The sequence below is a fragment of the Lissotriton helveticus genome, chromosome 11 (genome assembly GCF_964261635.1).
Source record: "Lissotriton helveticus chromosome 11, aLisHel1.1, whole genome shotgun sequence".
NCBI classification, from domain to species: Eukaryota; Metazoa; Chordata; class Amphibia; order Caudata; family Salamandridae; genus Lissotriton; species Lissotriton helveticus.
Window position 1 is genome coordinate 1,205,871,183 of NC_136072.1, and position 26,181 is coordinate 1,205,897,363.

At 48.6% G+C, this 26,181-nt stretch overlaps 1 protein-coding gene across 4 annotated transcripts in view; it reads left to right on the forward strand.

Annotated features, from left to right (window-relative positions):
- Positions 1 to 26,181, forward strand: part of LOC144792835 (uncharacterized) — a 148,290-nt gene that overhangs the window by 29,294 nt on the left and 92,815 nt on the right. The window lies entirely within an intron of this gene.

Genomic DNA, 26,181 nt, shown 5'->3' on the forward strand with positions numbered 1-26,181 from the left:
CAAAACTCATCTATCCCATAGGATATAAAGGTGCCATTATTAAGATTGGACCAATAGCTATTAAAGTTATCAATTGAACAGAGCCCAATGGCGGACTTTCCAAACTGCCCCTCACACTAGTTTCTTTTTTTGTGAATTGTCCTGCGCACAATCACTACGGCACCCACTGTTGTACAGTGTCCCTGTTTTCCAGATTTTTTCCAGATCTTTAGCAGCTCCGCTGCTTTCACAGCGCCGGGACACCTCCTTGTGAGGTAGCTGTTCGCGCTCAATAAATCGCATTATTATTATTATTATTATAAAGCAGTGGGAGGTGCGTCAGGTGATGAAGTCGAGGAAGACACATGGGCGTAGGAAGTGTGGGGGACGAGGGGGATATATCCCCCCCAGATTTTGGAGTGGGGGGTCCTGGGGGACAAGATTGGGGGGGATGAGGAGACAAATAATTTTTCGCTCTCCTTTCTGTATTCGCAGGTCCATTAGCGCGTGAAAGCGCTTCGTACAATGGCCCTGCATAAGCTATACTTGACCTGTGACTTGCTGAAGTTACCTGTGATCAGGCTGCACGCCTGATGGGGCGAAAAGGGATTTAGCCACCCCCACCCTCCGTCATCTGTGTCTCAGCCCGGGCTGCTTGACTTGCTGTGGCAGGGCAGTGTCTGGAGTCTTATCTCCAGAGTGCCCGAGTTTTTCACAAGTCTTTTAAAGACCATTTACATCCCGCTTGAAACTGGTTAAGGAGGCGTTGTTGTTTTGTTCACTGGTTCGTACCCCTTGTGTCTCCACTCAACCTATTCCTGTACTTTGTATTTAGTTTTTACTGCCACAGTGGGAGAATGCATTCAGTGAAAAGGCATCTCACCTTTCCCAAAAAAAGACCCCCCAAAAAATCGGCCATTTGTTGTGTTCTTCTTTACAGAGTCTGCTAAAGAACTTTAATAATATATTACTTAATTTTATTTTTTGTTGTCATATAGGGCCAGATGTAGGTAAATCCAATTTACTGACTCTAGAATACCGAATTTTACTGATTCGGTATTCTAGATTCGGTAAATCAGATGTAGGTAAAAAATCGGTAATTTTTACCGAATCTGTATGATTCGGTAATTACCGAATCGGTATCTACCGATTCGGTAATTGCCATTGATTCAGCAATCAATGTCAATTACTGAATCGGTAAATACCGATTCGGTAAAATTACCGATTTTGCAAGGGGAACAGGGTTTCAGTTTGACACCCTGTTGCACCCCTGATTTTTTGGCTTGTGTGCCACGTGGCACACATACATGCCCTTAGGGCATGTATGTGTGTCACATGGCACAGATGTACATGCACAGATGTGCATGTACACAGGAATTAGTTATTTACCATGCAATTGTATTACATGGTAAATAACGAATCAGTACTGGCCTGTGGCACTGTTTGAAGTGCCACCTACATCTGGATTTACCGAATCGGTAAATTTACTGATTCTGTAAATTTGAAGGCCCCTACATCTCCATTTGCAAATACCAGTCGGTAACGGCAAAAATCGGCCGTCACTGACCGGTATTTGCCGACCTACATCTGGCCCTTAGTCTTTAATGTCGGTTTCCCAGAGCTACGACATGCTGCTTTATTGGAATCTTTTAAACCCGAATAAATATTTTCCTATGGGGACATTCATTTCTAAGCATTGAATGCAAAATGTAACTGTTTTACAAATGTACCAGCTTTTGTTGCACATGCATCACATAACCATCATTGTGTAGCCTCAAAATCAGCGTTCAACTGTTGAAGCGCCTGCTCTTCCACATGCAAACTGCTGCAGCATTTTATGTTGCTGTTCAGTGCCTTATAGACAATCCCGTTTAGCCACGGTAAGGGCATTCTCTCTGGGATTTAAAGCTTGGAGTCCATGCCCTGACTAATGAACCTCTGGCAATACCCCAATCATTTGAAATGCTGTAGGACAACTCATCAGTGTCAAACTTCGTAATGAGGGGGGCGTGAGAAACTTGACACCTTCTGCAATATTATGAGCTAGAATCAGAATAATTTCTCTCATTGCTGAACTCTGTTAAAGTTGGTGTTTTGTAACTTCAGTCATGTTGGTGTAATTGTATGTGTGAGCACTGTAAAAGTTCTACAAAACCAGAAAATATTTTGTGGTGCAGGTATAAACTTCATTGGTTCATGTTTGATTACTTTCAGTTATGTGCGGCGCGTGATATAAAGCTGATATCTGTTGCCAGCAAGGCTTGCTTTTTGTAAATTCAAAGGGGGAAAACGTTGTTGATCAAAGATTTTCCTGGGATACAGCGGGGCAGACGTGAACCTGAAACCTTTTAGTTTACCACAGCGGTGACCATATTGCAATTGATGCTAGAACTCCTGTTCTGCTTTCAGTTTTCTACAGCAGGGGTTACAGCGTCTGGAACTGACACGAGTGCCTGTAACAGGTGGGAGACCAAGAGACTATTTCTGTGGACCTCAGCGTAACAGAGTGAATGATTTTTCCGATTCAATGCAGGCAGTGTATGGGGGGAGATTGCCGGGGAAAGGGTGCAAGGTCAGCAGTCTACATATGAAGTCGTATGCAGGCTCCTCGACTGTGGCACAGAGAGGAGAGACGGTCCCACCCCCCACCTGACACAGCGAACAGAGGAAAAGATGGCAAACCAAACAGAACATAGGTGAGCAGGGCATGGTCCTCAGATAGGGCAGAGGAAACGGGCAGAAGGAGTACTTTATTGTGCCTGGACAGTGGGAAAGATGCTGTAAAGGAACCTTGTGATTCCTCCTACTGGTTAAGAGAACCCCTGGCATAGGGATTGGAGGTCACACCTGAAGCTGCTTCCATAAGATATACACGTTTAGTAATTTCTATGGCGCAAGAAGGCAGCACTCCCCACTTAGTACTTAGCACTGGTACTTCAAGCACTGTTCACATGATGTTTGCAGTCAAATGTGATCGAAACTGTATTTTAAGCCTGCTAACAATTAATAAAATAAGACCCATCATTTTGGTGTCTCTAAAAGATTTTTGTGTTGTCATGTCGTTGATGACCGTTACAACACACATTGTCCATGAAGTTGATGTAGAGGCATCCCAAACTCTGCTGAGTGATTACAAGATCCATAGTAAATGTAGAGTTTCAGCAGTAATCAAGGAGCACCTACTAGGACGATTCATACTGTGATCACCAATTGAAATTCAGGAATTGTGTTCTGAAGTGCCTCCAGACAGCCAATGGGGCAACAGGTATGCTAGAGGATGCTTGAAGCCATTAAACAATAAAAGCAGTGAGGCAGTCAGCATGACAACATCCAGATGAAGGATTGTGTGCAACTGATGGTGTTTTGCTAATGATGTGCTGAGATTTAGGGGGGTTCCTCTATTAGATGTGGCCGTTCCCCCCTGTGAAGGTAACCCTCAAAAATGTCTTTGGATGCTGGGACCTAAGACATGGATGACTTATGAGTGTGTAACTCATGTGTGTCAAGTAGGATGTGTGTGTAGATTAAATGCGATATGAGGCCGTGGTCACTCAGGAATCCATTTTGATATCCTGTTCTGGTGAAGTGCATAAAGTAGTGGTTGGAAAGAGCCCAGACACCATTATGAATTGCGAGGCTCCTCCAATGCATTACTGATATCGTTTGTGGTGGACCAGACTCTAAGGATCGGAATGAAGGAGACGAAGGTCCTTTTGTAGTGTTAGGTAACCCTTTGCCCCCTCTAGCTCCATTATTTCCTGATGGTGTTCCCCACAGAAAGATGAAGGAAATTGAATGGAGAAGCCTCTCCATATTTTGTGACTTAGTTTTGGGTCTCCTCTGACTGGACAACATAAGCCTAACTTCCTGCTGGCACTGAGGCAAAGGCTATGGCTTTAAGGAATACACCAACAGCGAGGACTGTCTGAAACAGGTCACAGAGCTGAGTTTGTCTGCCGACTTGCTATAAGTACGGGACAGAAACTACTAGCCAATGTGCCAGGCTTTCTCTGGAACCAGAATCCGAGGTACCTCACAACTGGAGATCGAGAAACTCATTGTGCTCCATGGTATGGGGTCTGACTGACAACTCCACTTCACCAGGTGCTGGGAACAGAGATGTGAAAAGTTCTGCTGCAAGGAGAGAAACTTTATTGAGCCAATTTTGAAGGAAAGTGTTGAATGACTGACAGGGAGGGGTTCTGTAGGTGTACTTGTACAAATGAGACGTTATCCAGAAAAGGAAAACTGCAAGGACCATAGACAGGAAGAACTGTCAGCAGCATGCTGCAGTCAATGGAGATATCAGCACTCCCACTCAGTGTGGTGAAATTTTGAGACACTGGTTCCCCCGGCAACGTACCCAGTAGCAGGAGTGTTTGTGACGGCTAAGCACTCACAAAGCAATTTCATCCTTTGATTCCCCCCTCTCCCTTCCCAGCACCTGGTTCTTAATTTTGTTTCCAACAGAAAGGTAAAGCCCCAGGATATCATCCTGAAACAGAAAAAAAAATTCCACAGATATAGCATCTTTGTAACTGGAATTTAATTCATTTACAACTTCAAAGATCATTTTACTAGCACAACTTTTAACCAAAAGGCTTCAGTCTGTGGCCAGGCTCTATACTGTGCATACACACATCAATACAAGGATAAGTTACTCTGGGTGTTTGGGTACACATCCTGCATTCAGACACCTCACTCCTCATTCTCATCACTCACCCTTCACTTTCATGCTCGCCCTGCACTCACAGCGATCACACTGCTCATCATGCACTCACGCAATTCACCCTCCTGCTATGCTACACACACATGAGCACATTGATCACACTGCACGCACATGACACTCCACTCACTTGTCACTTTCACTGCTCAACCTACACTCACAGCCATCATACTGAACTCACGTGTTACCCTACACTCACACCTTTCATCCTTCTCTTACCCACGCTCACACAAACACACTGCTCACCCTGCACTCACAGCGACCACACTGCACTTATGCCCCTTGCCATGAACTCATGCCGTTCTCCCTCCACTTACCCAGTAGTCACATAAGCACACCGCTCACCCTGAACTCAGTGATCACACTGCACTCACACCAATTACCATACACTCACGCTTTTCACCCTGCACTTACATACGCACACCACTGACACTGCACTCATGTGCCACTTTACTCACCTCACTGCTCACTTAGCAGTCTCACTCAAGCAAGCACATTTCTCACCATGCATTAATTTCTCACACTCTGGACTTTCACCTGCACCAAAACTCATATGTCAAATCACTCACCCTGCAGTCACTCCTCTCACCCAACTCTCCTTCTGTCTCATCGCTCACTGTGCACTCACATAGGCACTCCTGTCGCTCATGCAGCTTGCCCTTCACTCACATCTTCAAGCACATTTTCATTCACATGGGCACAACACTCACCCTGTACTCGTACTCATATCACATAAACAAGTACAGCACACACCCAGGAGTCACACCAGTTATCCTGCACTTCCTCCTCTCACCCTGCACTCACGCAGACACACCTCTCAGTCTGCATTCATACAGACACCGGTACATCCTGCCTGCACACTGGGACAATAGTGTGCCAGACTCATAGGAACACACCACTCACTCTGCACTAACTCCTCTCACCATGCACTCACCAGTCACTCTCACTAATCACCCTTCACTCTTGCCGCTCAACCTGCACCCTCCTCTCACACTGCATTCACGCAGCTCACCTAACACTCACATTGACACATTTTTCACCCTACACTCGCACCACTCATGCTGTATTCACTCACACTATTCACCATCATCCAGCACTTACATGAGCACACCTCTTACTCTGCACATATAAAAAATACACAACTCTCATGAATCAACACATTTCTACAAAGGCACCCACAGAATACCTGCTCTTTCGGTAGTACTAGATGCCTACTTAATTCCATCTGCAACAATGGGGCTGGGGCAAGAGGGGAGAGTGGACTGAGAATGTGGGATGGCACGAGGAGGGAGACTAGGGCGGAGGCTTTAGTGTATGGTGCTGGACTGAAAAACATATGACAGCTTCAGCCATTCCTGGTTTTCCATTCACAACAATGCTTCACCTTGAGACATGCAGTTTTATTTCTTACATTGCAAGTTGTGTCTCAAAAACCCTAAAATGTAAAGTGTTACTTGATGAAATCCATAGATGCTGAAGAAGTCAAGCATTTCATAAGGTCAGCTAGATGTTGTGATACCAGAGTGTGGATTAATTAATTTCCGATTCTGAAACTGCATGATCAATTCGTGAAACCAAACATAAGCCCAGCACAGCTATTTTAAGAAGTGCATTTTTCATTCACATCATACTTGTAACAAACATTGTCAAGGAAATATATTATTATTTTGAATAACATATAGAGAATCTGTTTTTATAAAGTTTCCCTAAAAGGCTAGGCAGGTAAAGCAGAAAAAGCAGGGCAAGCTTTTCTAACACAAAAGCAAATGTACTAATTGAAGTGTGAGTGGCAGTGTGTGTGTGAGGGACACGGAGTAAATACGTACGAAAGAGTGCAAGAGAAATTGTGAGAATGTGTGTGTGAGTGTATGTTTGTTATGCATACAAGTGTGGTGCTGGTCTGGCGTACTGGAGGTTATTCTTGCCTTATAGAGATGGGCACTAACAGCATATGGATGGGAGGAGTTAGCTATGGCCATCTGCAGGCCTTGACATGCTTCTATGAAGGCACCATCAGTGGCTGTGGGGTCTCAAACTGTCTAACTGAGAAAGCTGATAACCCATTCATACCCAGCAGCAGGGACACAGAACACCCACCACCACACCTGGCTGAAGGTCCTGATATGATGCACATAATTCTTAGCATATGGGCTGGATCCAAAGCAAAATGTTGGAACTGATATTTGAGGTAACTCTTGTCATACGATTTCCAGTACTCATTCCAGGACTCATTTTATGAATGGGTTGTCAATGGCAAAATTCGGACTCTTGTATACTGGAGGGAATTTTTAAAGGTACCCATGACTGTGGCTCCAGTATCCATGGTAACATTCTGGCACTGACACATGGAATGTAGTCATTGGCCTAAGCGATTCACCCATGAAAAATTAGGATCTTGATTTTGTGGAAGTTATTTCTGACTTAGTACATTTTAAAAAATCAGATTTACTCATAGGAAAAGCCAGGCTTCCAAGGGGCACCATGAAAGTACTGGAATATTTCATGAATGCCCCCTAAGGGTCTGCTGCATTTTCGAAATTTGATCCCAAATTTTTTTAACAATTCTCCGTAGTTGAAGTCTACTCTCCCTTAAATCATGTACAAGAAATCTGTTAAATCATTTTGCTTGCTGCAATTTGGGGGGAGTATTACACTCTACCACTTACATAGATCTGTTTCCTCCGTTAATGGCTATGAGGTTAGCTCTGACCCCACTTCTGTAAATGCTTGTCCTACCCCATTGCTGTGAGCAGGACTGGCTTTAAGGCGGTGCAACCGGTACGGCCGCACCTGGCGATGACTTTGGTGGTGGCGCTGTGTTTAAAAATAATTTTTGGTTTAGAAGTAAATGAACTTCTTTGTGCATCAGGCAGTTTTCAGGCAACAATAAAAATTTCAAGATAACTCTGGTGATTAATGTTTCTACTAATAAGAGTTCTAAATCTTATCTAGTGGAAATGTTGGCTCATCGTAAAGTAGTGCGGAGGTTTAATGTGACTGCTTCAAAGAACGTGTACCTTGCAGATCACAGAACTGAGTGAACTATGAGTAGCTCTATAAAAACATATACATGATTTTTCCACATTTGTCTAATTACTTTGTGAATACAAATAACAATAAAGCATACTTACAAACTGTGACTACATGCCTGCCTTTCTCCATGTTTCACTTTAATACTATCTGATTGTATAAACGGGCGTACGGAGTCATGCAACCGGCGATTTCTATAGGCTCACTTGAAAGACCACAAGGTTGTCCCTGTCCCCCCCAGAAATTTTGTGTCTCCTACGCCCCTGGGCAGAGGTAGTGTTTTTTAAAAACCTTTATTCATGTTCTTTTTAGGTCTCGCTGAGTCATCGCATGAGCCGCTCTGGGAGACATTTTGTAAGCAGGTTTTAAAAGTGCTGCTAGCTTGGCCACCAGCTTGCGATTACGCGCACAAGAGCACGCTTCGCTCCACCCCTCCCCGATCAGTTCCTGCCATCGGACAATTAAATGCGCTTTCACTCGCAGCTCACGCACACACAACTCCCTCCGCCTCTCTCCCACACTGCAGTCCCCGGGAAGCGCTGGTACTGTCACACAACAATTACAATAGCACTCTTAACCAGTACTTGTTATGAGTTCTTCGTGGCTCCAGAGAGAAACGCTCATTTCCTTCCCTTGATCGAGCCTTACTGTGCGCCCAGAGCTAAAGGCGCAGCACTAGCCTACAGCTGGTGGGAGAAGCAGCAGCAGCACAAGACTTGGGAACCGGTTAATTCAGCCCGTCAGCTTTCAGCAATGAGAACAACATCCTATTTTTATGTAGGACTTCAACCGCACTTCTCTGGTTTCTAACCGCTGTAAACAATAGCACATTTCAGAGAACCCTCCTTTCGGTGCCCACAGGTCAACCATACGAGAGGCCTCAGCAATATAAACCTATTTTACATAGCGCTTCAACTGCACTGGTGTGAGTAATAGGACATCACAGCACAGCATCCTGTCACTAGCCACCCACCTTGTCCAGAACCCCCAAACATAATAATGTAAACGGTATCTCTATATAGCGTTTCAAACCTCATTGCTGCGGTTCCTAACCTCGGTAAACAGCAGGATGGTCACCTCACAACACATCATCTTCCTTCTGCCCATCCCTAGCCGAGAATGTAGTATCGCGCTCTAGTTGCCGCGCGCTGCGTGATGATGCAGCGCACGGCGGTCATCTTGGATGGCATTCACGAGCGAAACTCGGAGAGTACCAGACGCCCGGCGCTCTCCTGCTGAGAGAAATAAACGTACAAGATGCAACCCTCTCTCCTGACTCAGTGACTTCATTGGGGGGCAAGATAGCAACGTTACAGTGGCAACGAGAACGGGATCTGAGAAAAAAAAAAGAAGGGGGCACGGAAGGAAGCCTACAGATACAAAGGCATCGGGCCCACCAAACATGAGGAGTCACCACGTGGAGCAGGAAGGAGAGGTGACATAGGAACAGCAGGAGAACGTGGCAGGGGACAGCACCCAGAACTGTAGGCAACCAGGAAGAGCAGAAACTTGCCAGGTACGGAGAGCAGTGGGCCACAGCGGTGGGGCAAGGAGCCATTCCCACAGAGACCCCACCTTCTTAAGGGCAAGGAGGAGACAGAAGGGGTAGATACTATACCAGAAGACAACGGCAGGTCACGAGTGCCCAAAACACGCCTAAGGCTCTGGCGGAGTCAGGGCGACATGGAGAAGGGGGCGCCGGAGGGCCACAACCGACCCAGATGCAAGGGGAGAGTGCAAGTGCACCAGGCAGCCCGAGGGGACAAGGAATAGAGCCAGAAAGACGCGCCGTAATGAGTGCACAAGCGTCATCACTCACAACGCCGATCCCGTTCTTACCGAAACCGGGAGAGCCTGTAATGAAGTGGGAGGACTGTAGAGAGTAGTTCATGAATTACATAGAATCCCTGGAAGACGAGAATGGAGAAACCTTCCCCAGCAAGAGGAAGAGGAGAATACTACTACATAACTTGGGCCCAGAAGAGATTAGGGTTTTCCAGAACCTTGTGCCCACCCCCAGGCAAGCGGCAGACGATGATGTATTCCGTCATGCGATAGAGGATTTAAACAACCATTATCGGCCCGCAGTGTGCACGTCCATAGATAGATACAATTTCCGGCAGAGAAAGCAGGAGCCGGGCAAATCGATAGACGACTACGTAGCCGCGCTGAGGAAACTGGCAATCACATGCAAATTTGGTGCCTGCACGATGAATTTATAAAGGATCAAATAGTCATGCACATGACGAACAAGACCGTCCAAGACAAGCTATCAGTGAATGGAGACGTGACGCTTAAGGAAGTGATTGCCATGGTGAAAAAAGCAAAACTGTTAAAAAAGGTGTGCTGAGGCAGCAAAAAGAGAATCCGCTCGAGGCCCATGGTTAATAAGGTTGATGATGCAGAACCGACAGAGAGAAGCAAAGCCACGGCCACAGGAGAAAAGGCGCCAAACAGGTGGACAGGGAAGCCTCCACAGCAGAGAAGGCAGGACAAAGAAAGTACGAACACGTGCTACTGGTGTGGAAGCCAATCCCATGCGGCACACGACAAACGCTGTCCGGCATTCCGAGCGAAGTGCATGTACTGTGGGATAGTAGGACACTATGAAAAAGTATGTCACCACAAGACAAGGAAACCGACGGTTAAATATGTGGCACATGAACCGGACGAGGAAGAAGAGAGAGAACAGGACTAAGACGACAACGTACTGTGTGTCGTGGACCAAGTACTAGGTATTAACTGCAAACGCTCCAGGAAACCACAGTGCGACATAGTAATTGGAGGAATACCGATTAAAATGGTAACGGACTCGGGCTCCCCGTACACTATTGTCCAAAGGACTGCATGGAGCAAAAGTTTTAAACCCAGTCTAGGATCGGGACTGGAACCTCCGGACATTAGGGCAGTCACTTAAACAGGGGAGCCTATTCCGATGGTTGGATACCGAGTCTTGAAATTTGAGTTTAAAGGCCTGAGTGCAAGTTGTACGTAGCAGAGAAGGGCCCGTCGGTCCTTGGGTGGATGGATGGAGGAGACTTGGGAATACAATTGGACCCAGGAGGAGACACGCAGGTACTAATGACAAACTCAGAGAGCCCGCCAAACTTCGAGAGGATAAAAAGTGAATTCCCCAAGGTGTTCGGAGGAACGGTAGGCAAACTAGTGAAGTTCACCACACCGGTCTCGCACAAAGTCAGGAACAAACCCATTGCGGTCAGGGAGGCAGTGCAACAGGAGTTGCAAAGATTGGAAGAGAATGGAATCATTGAACCAATAAATTGCTCCGAGTGGCTGGCGCCCCTGGTGGTGGCCATTAAGCCCAATGGCAAAGTCCGTCTCTGTGTAGATCGACGCGAGTTAAACAAGTGCATCATCGTGGAGAAATTCCCACTGCCAAGAATAGAAGAGATGCTAGCGAGAACAAAGGGGATAAAGTGGTTCTCCACTATCTCTCACCTCGGCGTATCACCAGATAGCACTGCACCCCACGAGCTGGAAGCTGACATCGTTTATAACACCCTCCGGATGCTATTAGTTCCGCCGCATGCCCTTCGGACTAGCATCAGCAGCCGCGGTATTCCCAAAACTGATGCATAGATTGTTTAAGGACATTGAAGGAGTGCAGTACTTCCAAGATGACATATTAGTGATAGGCAAAGATCAACAGGATCACGACAAGAAGTTGGACAAGGTGCTCCGGGTCCTAGAAGGCAATGGCCTTGTGGCGGAATGGGAAAAATGCTGGTTCGGGATGACATCCGTCACCTATCTGGGTCATGAGATCGGAGAACAAGGCATCACATCCAAACAAGCCAACATAAAGGCTATATGTGAAGCCCCTGCACCAAAGAACAAAGAAGAGGTGAGGTCCTTCTTGGGGATGGCTGAATACTACAGCAAATTCGTGCAACACTTTGCCACCAAGCCGCACCACCTGAGGCAGCTCATAAGGGACAAAATTTCATTTGCATGGACAGAAGAGGCACAAAAGGACTTCAACACAATAAAAGAAGACATCAGCAAGGCCGTACCCCTCCAAGGATATGATCCCCGGGGCGGTCGCCGGTCAGTACTGACGACAGATGCCAGTGAAAAAGGCCTGGGAGCAGTCCTTATGCATGAAAGCAAGGAAGGAGAAATGGCGACGCTCTACTTCGCGTCCAGGTCCCTATCTCCTACTGAACAGAAATTCAGTGCAATAGAGAAGGAGTTGCTTGCTACAGTGTGGGCCATTGGGAAAAGTTCAGCCAGTTCTTGTGGGGCACAAGGTTTAAACTCAAGACCGACCAAACACCCCTTGTCATGGTATTCACATCAAGTGGCCATGCCAGCGCAACACCCCGCATTGCTAAGATGACGTTGAAACTGCTAGACTACAGGTATGACATGGAATACATCCCAGGGGCAAGGAACAAGGTAGCCGACTATCTCAGTAGGGCCTTAGCAATGGAGGAAGCTCCCAGCGGTGCGGACGAGAGTAAAGTCCTGGTTTCTTTCACAGAGGATCCCGAGAGGGTTATAAGTGTTTAAGAATGGACCAAAGCCTATGGAGAAGACCCGGATCTAGGAGACGTCAAAGAATGTCTACTACATGAATGGCCAGAAAAGAAACATCTACGAGCGACACTCAGAAAATTTTATGAGGTGCGCGAGGAACTGTCCATAGGTGATCAGGGGATATTCTTGTATAGAGGGGACAAAGTAGTTCCCCCGACATTGATACCCCACCAAATAGCTGTACTACATGAGTACAATGTACTACATTAATTCAAAAGTGTCACTTTATCATGACAACTGGTTTTATATTGTTTTGCTTTTTCTTAATATGTCACCGTGTGTATGTGCAATGCGGCACCTCGTATTTCACGATCCTTTTTTTCCTTCTATGCCTTAATTATATCGTGGACCCTTTGCCCTTAGTACACCCAAGAGGGCCGCCGGAGTCACCCGATATATCCTTCGTCTGTTTTCATTTTGATGCATTAGGCGCCCAATCTAAAATGGCCGACACGTCTTGCCGCGCTCCCATTGGCCATCTGTGCTCACATGACCAGAAATGGTTCCCTCATTGCGGTTACACTTTGCAGACCACGATTCGTGAAGTTTACTCACGCAAGAGCAAGGACCCCCATTGCGGACCTGCACTATTCGGTAAGCGTCTGCAATTGCACGTCATGCTCGTGCTTCTGCACTCCTGCATTCGGTACTCGCCCTCATTATTTTTACAATCTCCTTTTTTTCCCCCCACAGATTTCGGGACATGGGCATCGTTCCCGCTGGTAAGCCCATCAAGTAGAGCACCAGGTTATTCATTGCCCATCTGGTCATGTTTACCTTAGCTCATTGTCACCTCTCTTTATCATAGATTTTCCCGTCATTCGTCTTGTCTTCACCGCGTGGTAAGTCCTTTCCGCACCAGTAGCAACTGGCCTGAGGTCATTATGACGGTTCTGAAATATGTTTTTTAACCGGTTAATTCTTCCTTCCCCAGCAAATTCCTTCATTCAGCATATCGCGCTGAACCTGAACCCATGTCATCTCAATCCCTTTGGTAAGCCCCCGTACTACTGCATTCTGTGATTAATTCCTCACAGCCCCTCACCCCTGCACTCCTCCATAGCCCATCTCCCCTTGCTTGCCGTGTGAGATATAGACTGATTCTGTATATCTCCCTCACTATAGCGACACGATTCACCTTTATTACCGACTGTCCGAGCCACAATCGTGACGCCCTCTCGAACTGCACTCACCTCACTTCTCCATAGCCCATCTCCCCTTACTTGCCGTGTGAGATATAGACTTATATTGTATATCTCCCTCACTATAGCGACACGATTTACCTTTTTTATCGCCAGTCCGAGTCACAATTGTGACGCCCTCTCTAACTGTACTCACCTTGCTCCTTTAACTCTAAGCTCACTGCAAATATTCTGCATGCACTGCACTCCGCCGCCGCTGACACCATGGCATGGTATGAGTCGTGCACAGCATATATAGTTATGATACGGGTCTAATTAACTGACATGTTTTACATTTTTATGTCTCTTTTTTATGTCTCCCTCTCCTTTATTTTCCATTGCTATTGTATGTCATATTGACTCCTATATAGTGGGTTTTACTGAAATTGTGATTTCTTTAGGCAACCATTTTCTGTCCTGAGGATGAACCAATATTATGTATGGTTCGAAACGTCGTCGACCTAAATGCACTAAATGCATAGTTGATATAAATTGTTCATGCATATGTGTATACTGTGGATTATCTGTTTATGGTTCATGATATTCAGATGACCTGATTTTGCCTACTATTTTTTCTCCCTTGTTTGTGTCCCTCCAGTGTGTTAGTCGGACATTGGCTGGTGTCCCACGTCCATCACACTCTGTGTCTTATTTCTTTGTGATTATTATTTTTATCAAGATATTAAACTGTTCGGCTGGACATTTCATAACAATATAGTTCTATTTAGTCTATATTCATTCCCTCAATATTCTTTCCCTTGTCTAAGGACCACTGTTCCTGAAAATAAGTACCTACCCAAGGTCCTTAGCTTATTGCGCCCTGGGTTTCCTTGTTTTGTTTAAATAATAATTGCTGGAGAATGGCAGCATCTTTCATACTTGCAGCTGCTTGGCTGAGGGATCCACACAGCATATTTCATCCTTCCTGTGGCTTGGCTGAGGGATCCACACAGCATATTTCATCCTTCCAGTGGCTTGGCTGAGGGATCCACACAGCATATTTCATCCTTCCAGTGGCTTGGCTGAGAGCTCAAAGCTGCATCTTCCATCCTTCTAGTGGCTTGACGGGAGATCTGCAGCATCTTTGATCCTTCCAGCAGCTTGGCTGGAGAATGACAGCATCTTTCATCCTTCTAGCGGCTTGGCTGGAGAATGACAGCATCTTTCATTCTTCCTGTGACTTGGCTGGAGAATGACAGCATCTTTCATCCTTCCTGTGACTTGGCTGGAGAATGACAGCATCTTTCATCCTTCCTGTGACTTGGCTGGAGAATGGCTGCATCTTTCATCCTTCCTGTGACTTGGCTGGAGAATGACAGCATCTTTCATCCTTCCTGTGACTTGGCTGGAGAATGGCAGCATCTTTCATCCTTCCTGTGACTTGGCTGGAGAATGGCAGGATCTTTCATCCTTCCTGTGACTTGGCTGGAGAATGGCAGCATCTTTCATCCTTCCTGTGACTTGGCTGGAGAATGACAGCATCTTTCATCCTTCCTGTGACTTGGCTGGAGGATGGCTGCATCTTTCATCCTTCCTGTGACTTGGCTGGAGAATGGCAGCATCTTTCATCCTTCCTGTGACTTGGCTGGAGAATGGCAGGATCTTTCATCCTTCCTGTGACTTGGCTGGAGAATGGCAGCATCTTTCATCCTTCCTGTGACTTGGCTGGAGAATGACAGCATCTTTCATCCTTCCTGTGACTTGGCTGGAGGATGGCTGCATCTTTCATCCTTCTAGCAGCTTGGCTGGAGAATGGCAGCATCTTTCATCCTTTCAGCGAATTAGCTCGATGAGTGTGAGGCTCCCCTTTTCCAGGCCAGAGTCTATATTCTGCGCTCTCTGCAGTTTTTAACCAGGCAGGCGGTTGCTCCAGAGCTGGCTGAATTCCTAAACGAAGACACATAACCTTGAGTTTTATCTGAGATGGGTCCTAGTGTTGTGTAGTTCCTATATTATCTATACAGGATCTGCGTGTTCCGGATAACATAAACTGTGGGTTTGGTGGCAGACTGGCTCTGAGCACCCCCACCGAGAATGTGAGCCTGTTTGCATTAGATAGCTCACAGTGCCAATAGACTTTCCTCTTATCAGGGAGAAGTATACTACTTTTCGCTCAGTCACTCGTGCTCACTTATTCGGTCTCAGAGAGTTACACAGAAGAAACAGTCAGGCGTGTTAGAAGAAGAATGTATTTCACATTTGTTCTTCTAGTGTGAAACTGATGTGCTGCAGCAACGGCTAGACAGTAGCAGTTTTATATAATTAGCAGTACAGTGAAAATAAAATGATAGTCAATTCTACCATCTTGCAAAAATCATGAATACATACATGAATGTAAAATGTAAATGTACAGGAATTTATATAGCGCAAATCACCAAGCGGTTTCTAAGCGCTTGCTTAGGGAACCCGTCCTGGTATTCCCCTGTGAGATAACCCCGGCAGGGTATCCGCAAGGTGAAAGCCAGGCATCCCGCCGCGAGGGGCCGTTGTGGAGATTAAGCAAGCTATTGCCCAGAGTCGCAGAGTGTGAACCCGTGAATAGAGTAGGCACCGGAGCGAGAATTGTCGAGTCCATGGACATTTTAGGACTCAAGACCCCGCCGAGCCGGGAATTGAACCCTGGTCCCGGGCTGACCTCTGCTTCCAGGTCTGCCTCCTCTAACCAGTGAGCCACACTTCTTCACGAAATGCATGATAAAAGTGCACGTACTCCTAAGATGCCTATCTAGATCTACCTAAGTGTACCTAGTATGTGAGTATGTGTGAAGCCAAGATTCCCTCTAGGATTAAGTCTGCCCCCATTTCCTAGAGTGAGAGAGTAACCCCACCCTGGTCTCGAGTTGGACACCCCTTGAGGGATGTGTTAGACCACTGTCAGCTGGAGCAAAAGCATGCAGGAGCCTCAGCGTCTCTGGTCAGTGTGTCGGCCTGGAAGTCTCGGTCTCCTCTCCCAGCCATAGCAAGATATGCTGTATTTATACAGAAAGTATCTAGGGTTTCTTTGTCCCGTGTTTCTAGTATTAGCCATTGTCGGATTTGGGGATGACGTATGGGATGAGCCACGTACGTAGATATTATCCAGGTGGTGTAGCCTCTGCCTGGTTTCCAAGAACCTTATGAATATTAATTCATACAGTATGAGTCTATTGAAGAAGTTATTGAGTGCTATTGCTCAGGAAAACCCCCCTTCTGTGCCCAGGACTAGAACTAGGTAAAGGTTCAATCCTAAAGGCTTGTTACTGGGTAGTATAAGGGAGGTAATGTAGGTGAAGGTGTCTGATATTACCCGGGCCTATATTGTGGTTCCTATATGAAACATACCAGCAGGGTGGGAATAGAACTCCAGTTTTAGGATCGCTTTGTCTTCTTGCATGGAGAGGAGACTGGAAGTGTTATGAAGTATTTCTTTTCATTCTCTGCTTGACGCCTGGACCTACCATAGATTGGTGATTGGTAGTGACTGCAAGGCGTCTTCTGAGAAACAACTGAATGTTGATTTCAGTCAGGCACGTACAGTTGGCAAGGCAACCTCGGCTGATCTGAATCTAAGGCACATCTTCAGAAAAGAGCTTTTATCAATGCTGCTCCGGGTGGAGCTGCGCCAGCGAGGTGTAACCTGGGCACTTGCAGACAGACCCGTAGGCTTTTAGCCACATTCCCTGCTGTGGTCGAAGCAGCTTCAACCGCATAGCCTTCCCCAGTGGTCCTAAAAGGGGCCCAGCAGGGGTCTTGGGAGTGTCAGGAATCCTGATGGCAGAGAGACTGCAGCATTAGTGAACCCTCACACCTGAGTGACTGTCAAGATCTGATAGTAGTGCCCCTAAAAGGGGCCCTAAAAGGTGTCTTGGGGGTGTCAGGAACCCTGACGTCAGGGCGACGGCAGCGTTAGTGAACCCTCACCCCTGAGTGACTGTCAGGAACCTTCTGTAGTGTTCCTAAAATGGGGCCCTGCAAGGGTCTTGAGGGTGTCAGGAATCCTGATGTCAGGGGGGCATCAGCTTTAGTGAACCCTCACCCCTGAGGGACTGTCAGGAGAAATCTCATGAGATAAAGGCCCTCATTATGAGTGACACGTCATCGGATGTTATCATACACGTGAACTCTGACCCCAAGTTGTTGAATATTGGGTGCATTGAGACCTGTCTATTGTTGGTTTATGAGGTGAAATGTGCACACTTTTGTGCTCACAACAAGAAACTCTACATGTCCCGGAGTGACCTTTCACCTGTTAACAGGGTGTGCACTTTTTATAGCTTGTGAGCCTGATAAAGAAACAAAACTCATAACTCTTGTGTGTATGTTACCAGGAATGATTGAACGAATGAAAGGTTTTGTAGAGCGTGACAGCTCCTCCGAGGGGTGCCTATGCGCTATTCTAAAGGCACAGAAATCCACTCACCAATTCCAGATGAAATCGCAGTGAATACTGTTCTTTTAAGGCTCTCTTTGAGTGATGACTCATTGTTAGTGTGGAATAACTGAACAAGAAGGGGTTCCAGGCATGGCTTGAATGGCCAGCATGGCGGATGCAGCTTAGCTGAGCTCCGTCCCCGCCGGCCGATTATCCGCCAAATTATCCTGCTTTCCCCACGCCACAGTTACCCCGAGGGTGGCATCCGGTATCGGAGGTTTGCGGGCCCCTGCCAGTGACTTTTGGCTGCTTTGGTGTCCCGGGGGCCAGGGGATGGCGAACGCCAGCATAGAGGCCTATGTGGCCTGCAGCAGCCGGGGTGCTCGAGTTTGGCGACCCGGACCGGAGGAGTGCGGCGGCCCCCGGGGCATGAACGAAGAGCGGCAGACCCGCAGCAGTGGCGGAGGACCGTGATGGACCCTGAGCTGTTTGGGGGTGCCTGGGGTCCCCGCTGGCAGGCATGACCATTGCCTGCTAGGCCGGCGCTGCACTATAGTGCCGGGGAGGTGCGGCACAGTCGGGCCCTGGAGAGGAGGCAATCCCATCGGTGCGGGGCAGCCCTCCCCTCATTGATCCTGCAGTGGGGCCTCCCTCTACGTAGCGAGCGGCTCGCTGGGGGGCCCCTGACACTGGAACGCCACGCAGCCTTCTGGGGGACGGCAGAGGAGAGTGCGGCCTGCGCTCTTAGTAGGAGCCGGGGAACTCGATTTCCGTGAGGCTCAGCATTGGACTCAGGCAGGCGCTGGGGGCTTGATCCTGGCGAGCACTTGCAGGGGGCCGTTGCTGGACCAACGCCGCCCCTGTTGCATCACTTTGGCCCCCCCCGCTGTTGGAGCAGAACACAAAGGGGCTGACGGGCCCCAGTTTCGGGTGCACGGGCGGAGTTGGGTCATCTGGCCCGGACAGTGAGGTGGGGGCTGGTGCCTGGAGTGTTTCCTCGGAGTTCTGCCCGACCCTGGCACTGGAGGCGGACCATGCCGAGTGGTGTGAGCCCTGCGACGTCCACGGTAGGGAGGTGTGCAGTGCCCCCCATGGTGTCGAAGAGAGGGGAGGACTGGTGGCCAGCGTCGGGTGAAGGGGCCTGGGGCGGGATACACAGCAGCTAGGTCGAGCCGCGGCGATAGTGGTGGCAGAGTGGACGGCCCCGGGGCTCCCTTGGATCTACGTCAGATTGCCTCCCTGCTGTTGAGGGGGCTGTGGTCACTGGACGCCAGTTGCTATGATTTTAGCCCCGCTTCTGTTTGTGGTTGGTGGTGGAGCAGTGATTCACAGGGGTCCACGCCGGCAGTCGATGTATTGAGAGTGGCCCTTGGATTGGAGTGACCGGGCAGGACGTGTTCTTAGGCGTGGACGTAGCGGAGGGGCTCCTGGCCTGACACATCGGCGGTCGGATCAGGCCACGGTGGGCGCTGGGGCAGACCTGCTGGCTATGATCTGGTGGGTTCAGACGGCGGGCCTTTGCGCGGGGTCACCTGGGCGGCCATGACACGTGGTGCAGGTGGTGGAGGAGCCCCTAAGCATGGCCCAATTGACAAATTCACTGGGCCCAGTGGAAATGCGGGGCCTCTGGTGGAACTCATGATACAGGTCCGGATAATGCGGCACTCATGGCGGCCATCACATAATCCCGGGACATTTTGGATGCAAAGATAGGGGCGGTGGGGTCGGATGTCACCCTGCTGTGCCAGGATCTGCGGAATGCAATCTCCCGCATTACCGAGGCCGAGACATGCATCTCTGGAGCAGAGGACGATATTACCACTCTTAAGCGAAAGGTGGCCAGTCTGGAATCTGTTCAGAAGGGCGCTCCGGGTGGAGGATGCAGAGGGGCACGCCTGGCGCAATAACCTCCGTTTTGTTGGCCTGCAAGAGGGCTGTGAGAAGGGGGACATGGAGGGCTTCTTTGTGCGGTGGCTAGAGAGTTGGCTGCCGCCTGACATTTTATCCCGTTGCTTTGTAATTGAGCGGGCGCATAGGGCTCTCATGCAAAAGCCGCCAGAAGGGGCCCGACCGCGGCCAGTGATTGCTAAGCTCCTTAATTACCACAACAGAGACATGATTCTAAAGCAGGCCAGAGTGAAGGAACCATTGCTATACGAAAACCAGCGTGTCCTAATCTTTCCAGACTATACCCGCATGGTGCAGCAACAACAACAGTCATTTACTGCGGCCAAGGCCCGGATGCGTGATTTGAAAATACAACACGCTCTTCTGTATCCGGCCCGTCTGAGGGTCGTGTATCAGTCCCGCACTCACTTCTTTGACTCCCCGGAGGAGGTGTTTACTTGGACTGACGAAATTGTGCCGGTGAGGGTGCATACGCCTCCGGTGTTGGACTCGGACTCCTCTCATGGTGGGTCACAGGTGCAGCCCCACTGAGAAGCACAGCGCAATGACAATTGGAGGTCCAGGTCATGGCAGCGGTCTACGTCATGTACGGCCTCGGAGAAGGAAGCGGGAGCAACTGGGAAACAGTGTAAGGGCTCCTGAATACTTGGAGTGACATGAGGTTGATGCCTTTGTTCCTGTTTTGTCTTCGCCTCCGGGGACCATGGGTCCTGCCCTGGGAGGCATTGGGGCCCCGTAAAATTTGGGGGGATAGAGTGTTGGTGGCGCCTGAGTGTTCCTGTGAGTGCCCTGTGGGTGACTGGGGTGGGGGAGGGATACCAACGGGCGGGGGGACCACCTAGTTGTGGGTTAGTAGTTGAAAGGTTTTTGGGGAATGGGTAGTTTTATGAATGAATGAATGAATGAATACTTTCTTGTATAGCGCATGGCTACCCTAGAGCATCCCAGCGCTTATGGGGATCCATTGGGGTGGAGGGTCATCGACTTCAAGTTGGGGTGGAGACTCTGCTACACCGCGACAGGTGCTTCATTGTTCTTTGAGGTATGGGGTTGGGGTGGGGGTAGGGGTCACGGGGGAATGTTTGATGTTGAAACAGGGGGGGATGCACGGTCCTAATGATGTTGCAGTGGTGGCTGAGTGTGTGCATACATGGCGCGTACGGTGGCTCTTTGATACGGGAGGTCTCTGATGTCATGCCCGGATGATGGGGCCGATGGGCCCAGGGGCACACTGTGTGTCCTCAGCTGGAATGTGAGGGGAGTATTGGATAAGATTAAGCGGGGGCGGTCTTGAAGCAGGCCAAGCGAGCGGGGGCGGATGTAGTGATGCTACAAGAGACGCACCTTTTAGGTAACAAAACCCTTTGCCTCCAACGTAATGGTTATACTCAGGTCTTTCATGCTGGCTTCGCTAGGGGCTCCAGAGGGGTGGCCATACTTGTACATCGTAGGGTTCCATACGTCCATACCACTCAATGGGTAGATACGCAGGGTCGATACATATTTGTCCAGGATGCCCTAGGGGAGGAGTCTGTTGTGTTTGGTTGTAGTGGTCTCTAGTGGAAAAGATAATTGCGGTGTGGGCGGATATCCCAGATGTACTAGCAGTAGTGGGTGGTGACTGGAACGATGTTTTAGACGGTGCACAAGATAGGTACAGGCCTGGGGGGACGGTGGCAGCCGGCAGTACCAAGTTGAGTGATATTATCAGGAATATGGGCTGGGTGAACACTTGGAGGTAAGTCCAAGGTACATGGCGCGAGTATACCTTTCTTTCCGCAGAACATAAATCCTTCTCTAGACTGGATTATATATTTGTCCCTACGGCAACTCAGGGCAGGGTTGAGACCGCGGATATACTGCCACGTGGGCTGTCGGACCATTCCCCTACAACCGTAACTATTCGACTGGATCGCCGGCGACAGCCATTTTGGTGGTGCCTCTCTGTATGGCATCTGCAACTAGTAGACTATCAAACACACATGAGGGAAGCCATCGCCCGTATATGGCTGAGAACGTGGGGACGGTGACGGACAAGGCGACTGTATGGGAGGCCATGAAGCCCACGTTGAGGGGCATCGACATTGCTTGGTGTGCGGCGGCTAAGAGGAGGCGTAGAGAGGACTTGGATCGAGCCGAGGCAGAGATCAGAGACCTGGAGCAGCGCAGCGGCCTAGAAGGTGAAGGCCAGACAGTGGGGCAGTTGTTGTTTGCTCAGCATTCTTACGCCTCGTTATTATTGGATGAGGCACGGCAGATGTGGATGGCGACCCGCAGTCGAATATACCAATGGGGCGATAAATCAGGGACAATGCTTCATACACTGTGTCAGGGCCTGACTCAGGCTCAGACCCTCCCGAGGGTTGTAGATGGCTCTGGATCCCTGATTACAGAACCTAGGGTACTAGCGGAGAGCTTTGCGACGTACTATGGCGATCTGTATGCCCCACATGAATGCATCTCCGCGGATCTGATTGACAAATGTATAGCTGATCTGCCGCCGCGAGCGGTTTCAGATGAGGCTCGTGACCGCCTCGATCTTCCGCTGACGGAGGATGAGTTTGGTGTTGCTTTGAAGGAGCTGAACACTGGCAAGGCCCCAGGCCCTAGTGGCTTTCCCAGCGAATTCTTTAAGAAATGTCACTAACAACTTGGGGCCCACTATAGAGCGGTGGTGAAAGAGGCTAGGGAGCGTCCCAAATTGGAGACATGCTGAGGTGGTGGTATTTCACAAACCTGGTCGGCCCCGGAGCAGCATGCTTCGTACCGTCCTATTTCTCTTTTAAATGTGGAGGCCAAGGTCTTGGCCAAGGCGTTGGCCAATCGGTTGCTGCCATATATCACTGATCTCATACACCCTGACCAGGCTGGCTTTATGCCCCGACGGGCGACGCAGCATAATATTAAGCGGGCTCATGTTGCGGTGGCGGCGCTTCGCTCCACTGGGGTGCAGGCGGCGCTTTTCCTGGCCGACATGGACAGGGCGTTTGATTCGCTTGGTTGGATATATTTGTTCTCGCTCCTGCCCCGACTAAATCTTGGGCCCGTTTTCGTATCCTATGTGCGGTTGCTGTACACGGATTTGACGGCTTCTGTTCGTGTGGCGGGGGTGTTGTCCCCGAGCTTTGCCATAGGGAGGGGAACCAGGCAGGGCTGCCCCCTTTTGCCCTACTTATTCGCCTTGGCCATGGAGCCGCTGGCGGCGTGGGTCCGCATAGATGCGCAGATGCAGGGGTTTGAGTGGGAGCTCGGTCTGTCGGACAGAATCGCGCTCTATGCGGACGATGTCCTGTTCTTTTTAACAGACCTAAATAGGTCGGGCCCCGTCTGATGCGTATTTTACAGATTTTTGGCGAGACGTCGGGCCTCTATGTCAATCCGCGCAAATCTACCCTTAGGGTGCTGGGAGATGGCCCGGCAGTTGGAGACTGGGCGTCGGGCCTTCAGACCGCAGTGGGAGGCATTAAATACCTTGGGGTGTTCCTGTCCGAGATCTCTGCTGTATCCTGGGAGCGCAATGTGGCGCCAGTTTGGGAGCGCACCCGGGCGGATATTAAAGTGTGGTCCCGCATGCCACTGACAATCTACGGTAAATCGGCCATCTTTAAAATGGTGGCCCTGCCTAGACTACTTTATCAGTTGCAAAATCATCCTTATCCTATCTCACCCTCCTGGTTTAGGCAAGTGGACTCGGTCCTGGGACAATTCCTATGGGTGGGTGGTTCGGTCCGGGTGGCGCTACGCACGTGTTTCGATCGACGTATGGTGGGGGTTTGGCGACTTCCGATGTTCGCTGCTATTACCAAGCTTTGCATCTCCTCGTACTAAATGAATGGTGTTACGGGGACAGGGGAGACCCGGCCTATGCGCTGAAGCTGTTCCTTATGTTAATTGCATTCATTTTATGGTTTTTGAGGTAAAAACGTGATGGATTGCAATGCGTTATGTGTATCTATATGATTGGCAGTTGCCTCTTGGGTACAGAGCTCTGCGATTTCTATGTGATCTATCAATAAAATCTGTGTTAAAAAAAAGGGTGTTCCACTCCCCGATCACCAGAGCGTGATGGAACACCCCCTGAACTAGTATGACTGAACCTGGGGATGTCTGCTGGGAGGGCACCCCAAGACCCAAGCCTTCCAGAGGCCCTTCAGTGCAGGGATTAACACAATTGTCAAGCTTGTAGTGCAGGCCTCTAATGCATTCCATGCACGTCAAGCTTGTAGTGACGGCCTCTAATGCATTCCATGCACATTGAGCTTGCAGTGAGGACCTTTAATGCATTCCACGCATGTTGAGCTTGTAGTGAGGGCCTCTAATGCATTTCTCACACGTCGAGCTTGTAGCGAAGGATTCTAATGCATTCCACACATGTTGCGCTTGTAATGATGGCCTCTAATGCATTCCACACACGTTGAGCTTGTAATGATGGCCTCTTATGCATTCCGCACAAGTCAAGCTCATAGTGAGGGCCTCTAATGCATTCCACGCACATTGAACTTGTAGCAAGAGCTTCTAATGTATTCCACACCCGTCGAGCTTCTAGTGAGGGCCTCTAATGCATTTCACGCACATCGAGCTTGTAGCGAGGGCTTCTAATGCATTCCACACACGTCGAGCTTGTAATGACGGCCTCTAATGCATTCCACACACGTAAAGCTCATAGTGAGGGCCTCTAATGCATTCCACACACGTTGAGCTTGTAGCGAGGGCCTCTAATGCATTTCACACACGTCAAGCTTTTATCGAGGGCCTCTAATGCATTCCACACACGTTGAGCTCGCAGCGAGGGCCTCTATTGCATTCCACATACGTCTAGCTCGTAGTGAGGGTATCTAATGCATTCCACGGACATCAAGCTCGTAGTGAGGGCCTCTAATACATTCCACACAAATCGAACTTCTAGTGAGGCCCTCTAATGCATTCCACACACGTCGAGCTTGTAGTGAGGACCTCTAAAGCATTCTACACCCGTCAAGCTTGTAGTGAGGGCCTCTATTGCAGATCTTCTGTTCTGTCTCTGATATGTAGATGCCAGAGTGACACAGTTACTCTCAGGATCAACACATGATGTAATATTGCAGTGATTTTCTTCCCCACCCTGGCCAGCAGGCCTTGGCTTGATTCCTCAGGTGCACCTGGTGGGGGAGGCATCAGCCGAACAGACAGGCAGAGGTATTTACACATGCACTCTGTAGCTTGATGTCTGTAAAATCCTCCTCACCCCGAATGAATGTAGTGCTTTTATCAATTTATAGTTTGTTTTCTAGAACATTTCAATTTTATATTTTTTTATATCCAGGAGTGTGCAAACATATGTATCATATACTCCTATTTAGTGTCACTTTTGCAAAGCTATGCTAATTACATAAAATACAGTTCAGTTGCGTTGAGGTTCACATCAAAATTGTTCGCGAGGTATGTCCTTGAGTACAAAAGTCAAACAAGATACTTGGTGAATGAGCGCTTAGAGACCTGACGGTGATAACGCACTTTACAGATAACAATTAACAATGCACTTTCAAGACATGCTCTAAAGTACTGTGGAGTCCACAGCCAGAACGGCCATTGCCACCGAACCACAAATCCAGGCTGGACTCACTAACATTTCACGCAGTGAAACATAACACAATGCAACGCAGCAAGGCAACGTCCTGTGCTGCGTAGAGTGATAGAGCGAACACTCTCCACTAAGATATTGTGTACGTCTGTTCACTCATTGTACCTACGTTACAGGCAGGGATAATGAAGTAACTCCAAATACACTCAAGTAGAAGTTCAGATGTACTTTATTGACCATTAGTACCAACAGCTCCCAGGAAACTGCCAAACCAGAGTACACAGAGAATATTCCAACATAAACATTCTGTAACCATAGGAAAGGAATGACATAATGGGAGCATGTACAATAATAAACATAGAAGATAGATTACTACAATATCTCCCTTCTTTACTACAACTATGTGAGAAGTTGGCCTGGTATATGATGTTCACTAGTTCTAGTGATCACCTTGTACCATGCCAAGGTGTAGCACGGTTAGAACGAATTTTTTACAACGCACTACCATTACATCGCAACTTTTACCACGCAAACCATTACAATGCAATGCGCTGGGGGGCGCTCTAGGATAGGGAATGTATTTAATATACTATCCAACACCTTCCCTGCTATCCACGGGGACTGGAGTTGGAATAGTAAATTAAATAATTCACTATCCAGCGCCTAAAAGCATTATGCGTTGTAATGGACTGCGTGGTAAAAACCGCGTTGTAAAGGCATGCGTGGTAAAAGCATGCGTTGTAGTGACACCAATCCCATGCCAAGCAACCCTTATGATGATTGGTTGTAAGTCAACCTTATAGACCAGCTATCCTAGAGGTAGCATGGACAAAGCAGTCTTAGGCTAAACTCTGTAAAGGCATGTGAAGCAAGCTGTTTTACCCTA